Raw genomic sequence first — 12,618 nt, forward strand, 5'->3', positions numbered from 1 at the left:
GTTCTATGTCAAGGATATGTCTACAAAATCGAAGAGAGGGAAAAACAACAATGACCCAATCAATGAGCCAAAGCGCCACATAGTTCTTTCAGGGAAAAGAAACATCATCAGAATTGAAGACAAGTCAGACATATCAGAAGATTATGAAAAGGATGACCGAATTCCACCCTTCACAGTGAACAAAGACCCAAGCATCTAGCTAAATGATAAGGGCACTCTATGGTTACGGCGCGATCATAACCAAGGGATATACGTTAAGAAGAAGTTCACTACTATGCCCACTTGATATATATAGTGTATTCATATTTTTATCGTGTATTCATATTTTCTACCATTTAAATGAATTTTCTGCTTAACGGTGGATTTCCTATGGAGAATGTGTGATGAAAAAACAAATGATCAACGTCAATAAGATGTGAAAACTAATTTCCTGTCGAAAAACAATAGTTTTAATAATTTTAATTAAGTAGTACATTTTTGCATGGTGAAAATTATGATTATTATTTACACTATGTTAAATATTTATACGGTAAAACAAAAGAGTTTATATTGCAGATTTTTCTTATGTACAATCATGCAAAACCAGGTCCTGGAATTCTTTTTGTATTTTTTTGCTAATATTTTATTTACTAGGCAATTAACAACTCTCTTCATATTTATATAAAAGAAATATATAAAAAAGGAAAAACTTCTACAAATTGGCGGGAAGCCAAACTGCAGCCCACCTTTACTTCCGGGTGGACCAACCACCCGGGACTAGTCCCGGTTCTAACCATCACCCGAGACTAAAGAACCTTTAGTCCCAGTTCTAACCATCACCTGGGACTGCTAAAGATGGGCTACGTTTTCACGACCCGCCAAAATCCCCTTTACTCTCGGGCCGTGGCTACACCCAGGACTAAAGGTCAGACCTTTAGTCCCGGTTATAACCATCACCCGGGACTAAAGAATCTTTAGTCCTGGTTCTAACAATCACTCGAGACTACAGGTCCCCCTTTATAAACCACGCCCTTCTCCCTTAGTTCTCTTCCTCTCTGTCTCCACCACCTTCTTCTCCAACCGGATCCAGTAGCCGAATCCTTCTTCTCCGTCTCCAACCGGATCCAGCAGCACCGCCGCCCCCACCAGCCCCACGCGCATGCACGCTTCTTCTCCGACCAGCCAGCGCACGCCTCACGTCGTCCTTGTCCCCAGCCCACCTTGCCCCCAAGCGGTTCAAGGTTCTTCGAGGTGTCTATCTCCTCCAATTCATCCCCTTCTTCATCCTCCTCTCCATGCTATGTTTGAAAAATCATGCTTGCTACTGTATGGCACTGGATACGTTACGACCACTGCCTGCCCCGATTGTCCGTTGGTGGATTCGCTTTCATTGGAGTTGACACGTTGTGGCGTGGCGTGGTCCACTGCCCGCGTGCACCGCCATCGGGAGTCGGAGAAGGCAGGCGCCCGCTGGTGCAGGCTACCTGGGGCGGCTAGAGTCAAGTCGTGCCGTGGCCATGGGCCTCCACTGCGTCCTTCGCTGCACGCTACACATGACTACGTTCTGTTGGGATTTTGTACGCCATCATCTCGGCTCCATCTTGTGTTTGTTGCATTTTTCGTTTTGACTTCACCACTCAATAGTCGCTAGTAACCGGTGTCGGCTCGACAATAACATGATCATTCCACGCGGATGTTGTATCGTGTGCCTGACACAATTCCCATCACCGTTGGATCACAAGTCCAAAGAGAGCAGCAGGGTTTTGCATATTTGAGAGAGGATGACAGTCCAAGCTCTTCATCTCAGATGGTTTCTATAGCACTAAGCTAAATTTAGTTGACAAATTCCATTATTTAGCCATTTTGTAAAATAGAAAACTTCTAAAAAAAGAAGAGATCTACAACAGCTTTGTTTGATTATATATGGCCATCAAAAATAAAGGAATAGCCAACTTCCTATTTTACAAAATTAGATAGCACATCTGTCGGATCCTAGACCCCATGACCAATGACACCGTCGCCGTGCTCCTCAACGACGGCAACCTCGTCCTACGGAGCTCCTCCAACTCGTCCGCCGTCTTCTGGCAGAGCTTCGACTACCCGACCGACCCGTTGATTTACCTTTTCTGCTATACACTGAACAAACATTAAATTCTAAATTGGCCCAAATCTATGGTGGTTACAATAACATGTAATATTAGTTGTAATGGTGGCAAGCATGATAGTCTTGATAGATTCAAGTACAATGCAAGAAGCATAGTTATATATACAGAATATTACATGTCACAGCGATGGTTACCTTGTTTGCTACATGGCAAGTCTCAGTGCCAATATAAAAGCATTACAGAGTGCTAGCCTACTAGGTAGTAATATTATACGATTAGTAGGATGTGGAGTCTAGGCTCTGTGAGATGCAGTGTACAAATGGATGGGCAGCCATATTTACCATCGGCCTGTAATGAAACAGATTATTACTGTTTTTAGCAAAGTTTAAGTCTCTAACATGTTTTTTGGCTGTAGGAGCTGGACCTCGCGTTTGACACCTTAGATGTGAGCCACCGTAGCCACCATATATAATTTGTTTATGATGGATTAGTTGTTCCAACCTTTTGTAATCAGATGGATGCGTGTGCCGAGCCCTCGTGCCGGCAATCTTGTAATGTGATTTTGCGCTGAGCCATCGAGCTCAGTGGAGCATGGGCATGGCCCAGTGTTTCGTCGTTTCCTCCTTTTTGCGCGGTAGCTTATGACGACGCCGACCCCTAGATCCGAGACATTTGACGGTGTCCGTGATGTTGTAGTAGCAGGGCACGTAGTTCTTGTACTCGGGCGGGCATACCTGTGCCTCCTTGGCGCGAACTAGTTAGAAAATTGTAGAAAATCCATGCTAGTTGAACTTGCAGACCGTGTTTATCTTGGCTAGCATGTTCTCTGCTGAGCAGTAACGGACGTCAAGGAGAAGCTTTGATTCTACGAGGGAGAGCGGCAATGGTCGTGGAAGACCGTGTTCCCTTCCTCGTAGAATCGGAGCTCTTCCATGGCCAAGTATGGTGCCGTCTAGTGGAGAAATGCCTGCCGAGATGATCATGTAAGCAAGGTCAACTAGTACGGAAGCTTACGTGATCTTAGAAGATGTGTGAGGTCATAAGAGCGTGTGTTTTTTCTCAATTTTGTCGAGCAGGTCACTTAGAATTAATTTTTCCATAAAATGCCCGCGAGCTCGCCATTATCGAGCAGATCACTTAGAATTAATTTTTCCATGAAATGAAATACTTAGAAATCATGCCTTTTATTTTTTAGAATTAATTTTTCCATAAAATGAAAAACTTAGAAAATAGTTAGAAAATTGTAGAAAATCCGTACTAGTTGATCACGTAGGCGGACCGTGTTCATATTGGCTAGCATGTTCTCTGCCGAGTGGTAATGGACATCAAGGAGGAGCTTTGATTCTACGAGGGTGAGTGGCAACGGTCGTGGAAGACAGTGTTCCCTTCCCCGTAGAATTGGAGCTCTTTCGTGGCCAAGTACGATGTCGTCCGGTGGAGAAATGCTCGTCGAGATGATCATGTAAGCAAGGTCAACTAGTATGGATGGTTATTTATTTAAACATGTTTTTGAGCTAGAATTTGATAGATATTTGATAGATATAGTTTTTATTTTTTATAGATATATCTAGTGGTGTAAAAGCTAGATGGCTGCCCCGAGAGACAACATGGATGAAGAAATGATGGATATTATCAACACCGGCACTCAATTGGCCGATGGTGACCAGCAGGATGTAGATGACGGGAGTCAATACTTGGCTCTTGAAGATAACCAAGAAAATATTGTGCAAGAAAACATTGGCGAGGTATATATATTTATATATATATTTGAATATTATTTATATATATATTTGAATATCTATCATCTATTATGTGTACACATGATATTTATTTATTCTTTTTTATACGTAGCCCTCTAGATCGACGACCACAATGGCGAAAAGCAAAAATATTTGAGGCCCGAAAAAACCATTGGAGGGGCGCTACATAATATCAGAATTTAATATCGAGACAGGCGAACCACTTGGTCCACATGCAAAGAAATTCGTGCAACACTGTGGATGACTTGTAAGGGACAGACTTCCGATCAGTGCCCGTGGATGGAAGCAAAAGATCAACAAGCCTCATGTTAGTTTTGTCTCTGATCTTGATAAGAATTTAATTTGGGATGATATCCATCAATATTTCACATTGCAAGCAGATGATTATGATGCTATCAACGATGATGAATTGAAGGAACTAGTTTGAAAGTGGGCTATGAAGAAGATGGCCACACAATTTCAGACTTGGAAGAAATCCCTATACACGAAATACGTCAAGAAGAACCTAACGCCCAATTTCAATACTAGTGGCCCACTCACGAAGTTGAGGCCCTACTGGAATAATTTTGTACAGTACAAGACATCGAAAGAGGGTGAGGAACGGGTAAGAAGGAACCAAGAGAATGCCCGACAGAAGGTATACCACCATGGCATGGGATTAGGTGGCTACGCGACTGCCATTCCCAAGTGAGAAAAAATGGAAGCGGACATTCTTGCATAACACTAGAATCACTCAATTGACACAAACGTGCGAAGAAATGGTTTTTCGCTCATGGGGGAAGACTGGACTTAGAGATCAGGAAGCTGGTTCATGGCCCAAAACTCAAAAGAGCAACATAAAGATTTTCTTATGCTCTACAAGCTAAAGCTATTGGTGCGTTCAGGCCCAATAGAGAGAAGGATGAATTAACATATGCCATCGGAACTGCTGAACACAGTGCCCGAACGAGAGGTTTAGGACGGAACATTTCTTGGAAGCATGGTTTCCCTAACGACAGAGATACCTACAGAAGCTGGCAGAGAAGGAAGGATGAGGAAGCAGCGCGGATCAGCAGGTTGGAGGAATATGTTCGTGAGTCACGGGAGGCGTTGCTTCAAGCACAGGAGCGCGAAAAAGACATGCAAGCTAGAATCCAGGATAAAATCATAAAGCAAGTGCAAATAGCAATGAGTGCCCAAAGGCAGGCATCAGATCCAGGAATCAACATTAATATTAGCCCCCCCTAATTAGTTGAAAAGCAGCTACGCTTCCACGGAGTTGCCAAATTAAGATGACGCAATGCTACGTTTACACTGTAATATACATACATGCTTTCAATTCATCGAATCTTTTTTCTCGTAAAATTAGGTTCTGAGGCAAGAATAGAGGAACAACTACTGCGGATACTATGTTTGCGAGTTCATCATGGCGTACTAAAAAAGAACTCCTGAAGAGAACCTCAAAGTATGTTATATAAATATATTTATATATTCACAATTTCTTTTATTGCTTTTATATATATATAAGTAATCACGTGGCCAACATAATATATATATATATATATATATATATATATATATATTAATACTTTTTCTTTAACTTTTATCGAAGACTCTATGGTTGAAGAAAAAAGTCATACGACGTGACCAACTGAAAGCAATTCAAAAGACCATAGTGGGATTTCTTAATGACCAGGTCCTAAACCCCGCCGACGAGTTCTACAATGACGTGAACGAAACATGGAAGCCAAACCAGATGGAGTGAATTTGTTATGCCAAAAATATGATAGAATATACAATGCAAGCTTTATTTGTAATATATATATACATATTATATGTACATAAAATAACGTACAATATATATATATATATATATGCATGTAATATATACGTTAGTTTCATACTTTAGTTTGTACAAAATATTCGAACATTATAAACATGTAGAATACGTATATTATTAGCAGCGTAGAATGCGTATTCGAAAACCTATTCGAAAACCAAAACGAATCATCAATTGAAAATAGAAACAAAAAAATGAAAAAAAAAAGAAAACATTTAGTCCCGGTTGATTACCAACCGGGACTAAAGGGTCGGCCCACGTGGCTAGGTCGAGAGGCCTCTTTAGTCCCGGGCGCAAAACCGAGACTAAAGAAATAGTCCTTTAGTCCCGGATTCATGCTTCCGGTTCCAAAACCGGGACTGAATAGGGTTGAGAACCAGAAGTACATGCAGCCTGTTTCTCTACTAGTGCCTATTGGAATGACCAGAATGTCTATTATTTTAATAAATACTAATAAAATAGATTATATGCACATGACATGTTACCAAGTTGTGGTCTACACTGTAATGTTGCCTACGAGGCTACGACAATCAATTATGGACATAGGATTATATGTACATATATGACATGACACTTTTTTTAAAAAAAAGTGACATGACACATTGCATGGATGAAAAACCTTTCAATCGTGTATTTTTACTAGTAGATTCAAAAGTTGCAAACAGTAATTCATTGCATGCAGTGACTCACTCTAACACACATGCAAGTCACGTTACCGGCCTCTCATGTAACACGTTACGTACTCACGTTACCGGCCACTCACTAACACGTATACACACGCTACACACATGTAAGTCACGTACAAAAATACATGGTAATCAAAGTATATATTACGAAAAAACACCATATTTGTCAGATCACGCATGCATTAATTAAATCTAGAAAAAAATTATATAAAAAACTTACCTTATTTATCTTATTTTACAAATTAAAATAAATAAATATATATATATTCCACATATGATTGTAACCGTCCGATCAAAATAAGCCCTTGTTTAGTTGGACCTCAAAGTCCAAAAAGTTGCTACAGTACCTGTCACATCGAATGTTTGCGGCCCGTGCATGGAGCATTAAATGTAGACGAAAAGAAAAACTAATTGCACAGTTTGGTGGGAAATTGCGAGACGAACGTTTTAAGCCTAATTAGTCAATGTTTGGACACTATTTGCCAAATAAAAACGAAGATGCTACAGTAGCCCCAAATTCCAAATTTCGCGAACTAAACAAGGGCTAAATGAACGGCTCAGAGTCATTTTGGCTGCCACAGCGGTACCATAGCAAAGGGCTGCAATAATTAAACTAATATGGTTGTATATGAAATATATTTGTATATTATTGTTAGCCATGCAAGGAAGATGCTTATATGTTGCATTTCTACTATAGAGAGGTGAGTCAAAGAGCGTGCTAATAAGTTAAAGAGTAGAAACATAACATGGTGATCTATACAATCAACTTCCATCGCCCACCCTATGAATTTGAGATGGACTTATATGTGAACTTTGAAAAGCTATGGAATCTCAAATTCCAAATCAAATAGCATAATCCATTAAGTATATTTCAATTCCTCCAAAATAAAAGAATTCAAACGGCCCTTAGACAAGAATTAGGAATTTTTTTGAAGCTATCAATACTTTTAGTTTGAAAACATGTAAGGTATATGTGTAGAATTGTATAGAAAAATGCTTGCAAAATATCATAAATATCAAGGATTCTAAGAATATATTTTAGAAAAAAATAACTAATCAAAGATATACATGAAAAAATAGTGCAGGGTCAAATGCGATGAGATCTTGGACCTCTATGAATAGGATACTAGCTTTTCCATCCACACATGTAGTAGACCTATCTTTTGTCACGTACAAGCAGAAGACGTTGAAGATGGTGGGAGCTCATAACAACTAGCCATTGCTGCCCGCGCTTCGCTGCGGGTGATGTGCTTGGTATAGGTGGCTCATATGTTTAATATGTTCCTCATCGTGTTGGTACGAAAGGTTGATCTATTCGGTACATTAAACGGGTAAATACGGGAAGGAAATATAACATGGCTTTTTTCATTACAATGTTGTAAACGAACATAGAGGTTGGTTGTCATTACATAGTGCCTATTGTAGGCCAGCAAATCAATGACATGTTAGTGGAAAGAAGTATTTGATGGAGTTGGACTCAAGCAACTAAGACACTTAGATTCAAAGCACAACATTGGCTAGGATTGCATTATAGGTGAAAAGAACAAAAACTACAACACAAGGCCCCGTTCGCGTGCCCTTAAACCCACCTTGATCCGCTTCTTTTTTCATCCAGAATAGTATTTTTCTCTCACAAATTCCTCCAGATTCATCCAAATTCCTCCAGAATTCCTCCAAGCGAAACGTGAGGGTTTACAAAAGAGTGAATTAGGATCCACTTTTCTTAGGCAAAACTACAACACATTTCGTAAATCTGGAATCACACGAAAGACTACACGGCGTCGAACACTAAATTACACCGGGATTTAAAGTTACATGGTTAAGAGCAACCTAGTATAACCAAGGCTTAGTCCAGAAGTCGGGATAGACGAGGGCAATGGAGAAACAACAAGATAATGATTATCCAAAACATGGCGTATGACCAACAGATCCAGAAACAGGAGACTGAGAAGTAAAACATCGTTAACCCTAAGACCAAACTAACCAACGGTAGACTTGAACTTCTTTGAAAACCAGATCCTTTCTTCTCAGATTACACCATTACCTCTGTCAGACGAACCTAGTTCCACAATGACGACTGGATCTCTTAGCTCTGCTTCAGATTCGAGAGGGATGAGGATGAAGGAGAAGAGGAAGGACCAAGGGCATCTTATAGTGGCGAACGTAGATAGGGCACAGCGCACCGAAAGTGGAGATGGCATGGATGGGATACACTGCTGGTTCACGTTGTGGGGATACAGTCGGCCATGGCGTGCTTCCTGCGCAAGCGAGCGGAGGGGGGATAAAGGAGAGGAGAGAGGGTTCGCTCGATGAGGGAGGCATGCAGGCGGCCTTGTCCCCAAAAGAAGAAAGAAGGGAGGAGGGTCCGGTACGGGGACGAGGGCGAGTGTCAAAAGCGGACCGGAGGACGGGAAAAGTAGAAGCGCACAGTGCACGAGGACGGCGAGTGCGGCATGATGTCGTGGCCATGCGAGGACAAGGTGCTAACGGGCCCGACACCGACGGCGTCCGCAGGGAACACGGTGACAGTGACCCGACGTGCATAGTGTGGTCGAGCTGGGCACAGTGCTTGGGACTTGACATCCACTCAGGCTTTTCTAAGCACTCCCTACTATCCAAGACTAACTTTTCCTAGGTGTTCTTCTTTCCTTCCCTTCCTTGTCCACAATATGCGCCAACCTTTATATGAAGTGAGATCGCAACATCTTTTCAGAATTATCTGAACCATGAGGATGCCAGTGACCTCTGTTCAGGCATGGCTCCCTTTGCTTTGCTCTGTTGTCTATCTATACCACACCCTGATACCCACATCTTTTTTTACCTTTTTTCGGTAAAACTATACCATACTCGAGTGTTTCTCGAGCGGTGAGCACTCGATTTTCTACGGGTACGATCCAGAACCGATCCAGCACGAACAGCCTCCCGCGCCTGCGCACGACGCGTGCTCTGGAGTCCCGCACGCGTCGCCCCGAGGTGCATGGTCTGGTCCGCCTCTGCACCGACCAATTGCAGGTGCATGCATGGTGTGCTGTGGCGTGGTAGACCAGACCAGGGTCACCCGCTGCCATCAATCACCTTGCCCGCTGCATGAACCTATGCATGCATAACTATTTGTAGCGGTACAGAAGTTTGACTTAGAAAAAAAGCAAAATAAATTTGGTCATGGTAGAGAAGTATAGGTTTCAGACTCTCGGAATGTCATCATGGAACAGTTTACTTCTAAAAACTGACACAATAGATTACTTCTAAAAACTGATACTAATAAAATACACTATAAACATCAATATAAGGAACAGCTCGATACAGCAGTGGCAACCTAAACATCCTTCGAAGGAACAGATTAGCTGCATGAATGGCAACTAAAATGCATCTATGATACAGCAGAACACAATGCATGCGCGATGGTAAACCTTATATAGTTAATACCTGGCGAGGAATAAAGCAGCGAGAACCAAGATAGTGCTGAAGCAGAAGCATGTACAATGGAATAGCAAGGCGGGTAACTGTCATGCCTAAAATATATTGCGGGTGCAGAGGTTTTCTTGTGTCCCTGATGACACTTGTCATAATTTGAGGTACCCAAAAGGAGTACATCAGGAGAAGAAGTGGGCGTAAGAAATTGTGCAGCTCATACATTAGAAGGATTCCTCCCAAAAGAATGACATCTGCAGAGCACAAAGCAAATTAAAGAATACCTTAAAGTTGGATAAGGAAAAAGTAAAAATTTGTACCGTATGTGGAAGATGCAAACAAGCTCACATCTCTTGAAATAATGACATACTACTATAAGTTCTTTCAAGTGTTTTTTTCCCTTGGTGGGGAGGGGGTAAGATATCTTGTATCAAGTTAACAAAGGAAATGAACACTCTAAAAGCTCTAACAGAATATCCAGGTTTCCATTTATAGCAAGCACCAAGTACTTCACCTACCAACTAAAACATGGGTAAATGTGATTTACATGCAGCAGGTAAGGGGGCAACAAAGGTATGCTGTAGACAAGAACCAGCTAACAGGGGAAAGGTCAGATTGATTGCACATGTAAGTTCTAATAGAAACAAATGTATGGCAAGAAGCATGCCACCACTCTGTATGCAAACTATGTTGATTAGGATTCATTCCAATCGGCGTGATTCTTAGTGAAAAGAAACCAAATGAGCATAGTTACTACTTACAAAAGCGGCTGTAAAGTACAGACAGCTCTCGCCTCATTATCTCCCAACCTTCTCCACTGTTTAAAGGACTACTTGCTTTCCATATGGCGAGAAGGTACCTCATTTCAAAAATAGAAAATACAACAAATTTGAAGAATGCAGCCGTTGCGAAGGCGTTAAAGATTGACTCTGTAGAAAGTTAAACACATAAGAGTGTTATTCGAGTAAATTATAATCACAATGCAGAAGTGGTAATAAAAGTTAAGCAGGCCAATACTCCCTCCATGTCCCAATATAGTTCACTTTAGCTTTGTCCTATGCCAAATTTCTCTAACTTTGACCAGGTTTTTAGAATAATGCATTGAGTGACTGACCAGAAGGGAACTGAACATTGAAGAAAATATAACCAAATACAGACCACAAAGGCACAAATTCTTGAACAAAAAAAAACTGAAATCCTACTTGGTCATGTTTTAGTTTATTAGCAGATGTTACAAGTCAGAGAACAGAGCACAAACAAATTATGCAAGTCACAGTACTCACCAACCAATATCCCAGCAGTCAGGTGAAGTAGACAGAGATATGCATCCATGATAACTTGTTGGCCAATCATTAAAATAAAAACCTTAGCAGCTCCCTATAAGCAATACATAAGCAACCCAAGCAAATGAGCTTGGAAGCCATGTAATGCAAGTGGTTTTGTTTTACTAAATGTTTCACAAAGGGAAAAGAAGCGCTTACGGATTGAGTGTTGCTATGCTCCATTTGTCTAATCAGCAGCAAAACTTGAAGGAAAGAGATCTACCATACCCTAGTTAAGGAATTCACAGACTGGACAGACCAATAAAGATAAAACCAACATAAAAAACAGGCACAGAGGATACAAAAGTGACCATCAGTGTGTAGCTAACTGCTTTGTTGTAATAAACTTCAACATTCAAAGAAGTTGCATTCAATAAGATAGGAGAGAAGCATTCCCCATCATCATGGACAGCTGGACTCTCCACCAAACCCTCCAAACGGTACTTCTCGTGTTCTCCATCTAGCTAAACAAAAAGTTTTTACAAAAGCACATACTGTTTCAGCTGTAACTAAATGAGGAAATTACCAACTAACAGTTTAGTATTGCCACATGTAAATTATGATGAAACACAACAAATTGATTGTGGAATAAAGGAATTACATACCATTTGGGTTAGATGACACACGAACAACCTTAGCAGCTATTTCTGTGTTGCAATGTTTCTCCATGTCATATGTGAGAGCTGATAAGGTGGAAATAACACACATCAAAAATTGCAGGAGGCGATATATAGTATTTGAGTGTACAATTTGAATCTTACAATTCTTCCTTTGGCTCTTCTCTTCAGAAGATTCTTGGAACACTTGAGAGGAGAAAATCCACAGCTGTTACAAATCAACCAGGTAAAAGTATGTTTCATAAACATGCTCATTAATTATAAGAGATCTTCTGGGTACTAGATAAATGCACATTTGATTTGAAGACAACTTAGACAAAGGTATGATGGATACCAAGAAGCTTGTGAAAACTCAGGAAGCAAAAACAGAATTTTGAATGATACATTATGAAATAATATCCATATGTACTACTCATCAAAAACAAAACAAGCTAAATTTGCGAGCTTACCAAATGGTATGGATTTGACAAAAAGTAATCCTCTTCCTGAAGTGGTTCACCATCTGCGCCACTAAAAAGTAAAAAGGACAAAATAAAGTTTCACTAGGTCATACAACAAAAGGAGGGCGTCTAAAATATTTATATTTAACAAGAAACTTTCCACGGGAGAATGAAATTCAAACAGACCTTCAGTTACAAAGAGAAAATAAGGCAGTTACCTGTTTGCTACCATGCGGAGTTGTCTAAAAGGCCATATGTACACTCCTTCTAACCTTATTTGAGCCACTCCACCATCGTGGGCATTGTCAATGACATCATGGAATGTAATTGAACCCTGAACATGTAAGGAAAGTAACCAGTGAGTACAACATACTGAGGAAAAGGATCAATCTTGCAACAACATCCATAATCATTGTTAGCTCAAGGGTTGGTCACCAGCACCCGCTTCCTCTCCTCCTCCCCCGCCATTTGCACAAAAA

The 12,618-nt window shown here is 40.8% G+C and overlaps 1 long non-coding RNA gene across 2 annotated transcripts; it reads right to left on the reverse strand.

Annotated features, from left to right (window-relative positions):
• Positions 1-9,714: 9,714 nt before the first annotated feature.
• Positions 9,715-11,902, reverse strand: LOC136552274 (uncharacterized). 2 transcript variants are annotated; one of them, XR_010782780.1, is made up of 6 exons: positions 11,844-11,902; positions 11,688-11,765; positions 11,385-11,542; positions 11,044-11,301; positions 10,522-10,689; positions 9,715-10,014 (listed from the first exon to the last, which is right to left on the reverse strand). It is a non-coding gene; the product is annotated as an uncharacterized lncRNA (long non-coding RNA). The 2 variants fall into 2 exon arrangements; XR_010782781.1 differs by having other exon boundaries at positions 11,385-11,546; positions 11,844-11,901.
• Positions 11,903-12,618: the final 716 nt, after the last annotated feature.

This window comes from Miscanthus floridulus, chromosome 4, assembly GCF_019320115.1.
Source record: "Miscanthus floridulus cultivar M001 chromosome 4, ASM1932011v1, whole genome shotgun sequence".
Classification (NCBI taxonomy): Eukaryota; Viridiplantae; Streptophyta; class Magnoliopsida; order Poales; family Poaceae; genus Miscanthus; species Miscanthus floridulus.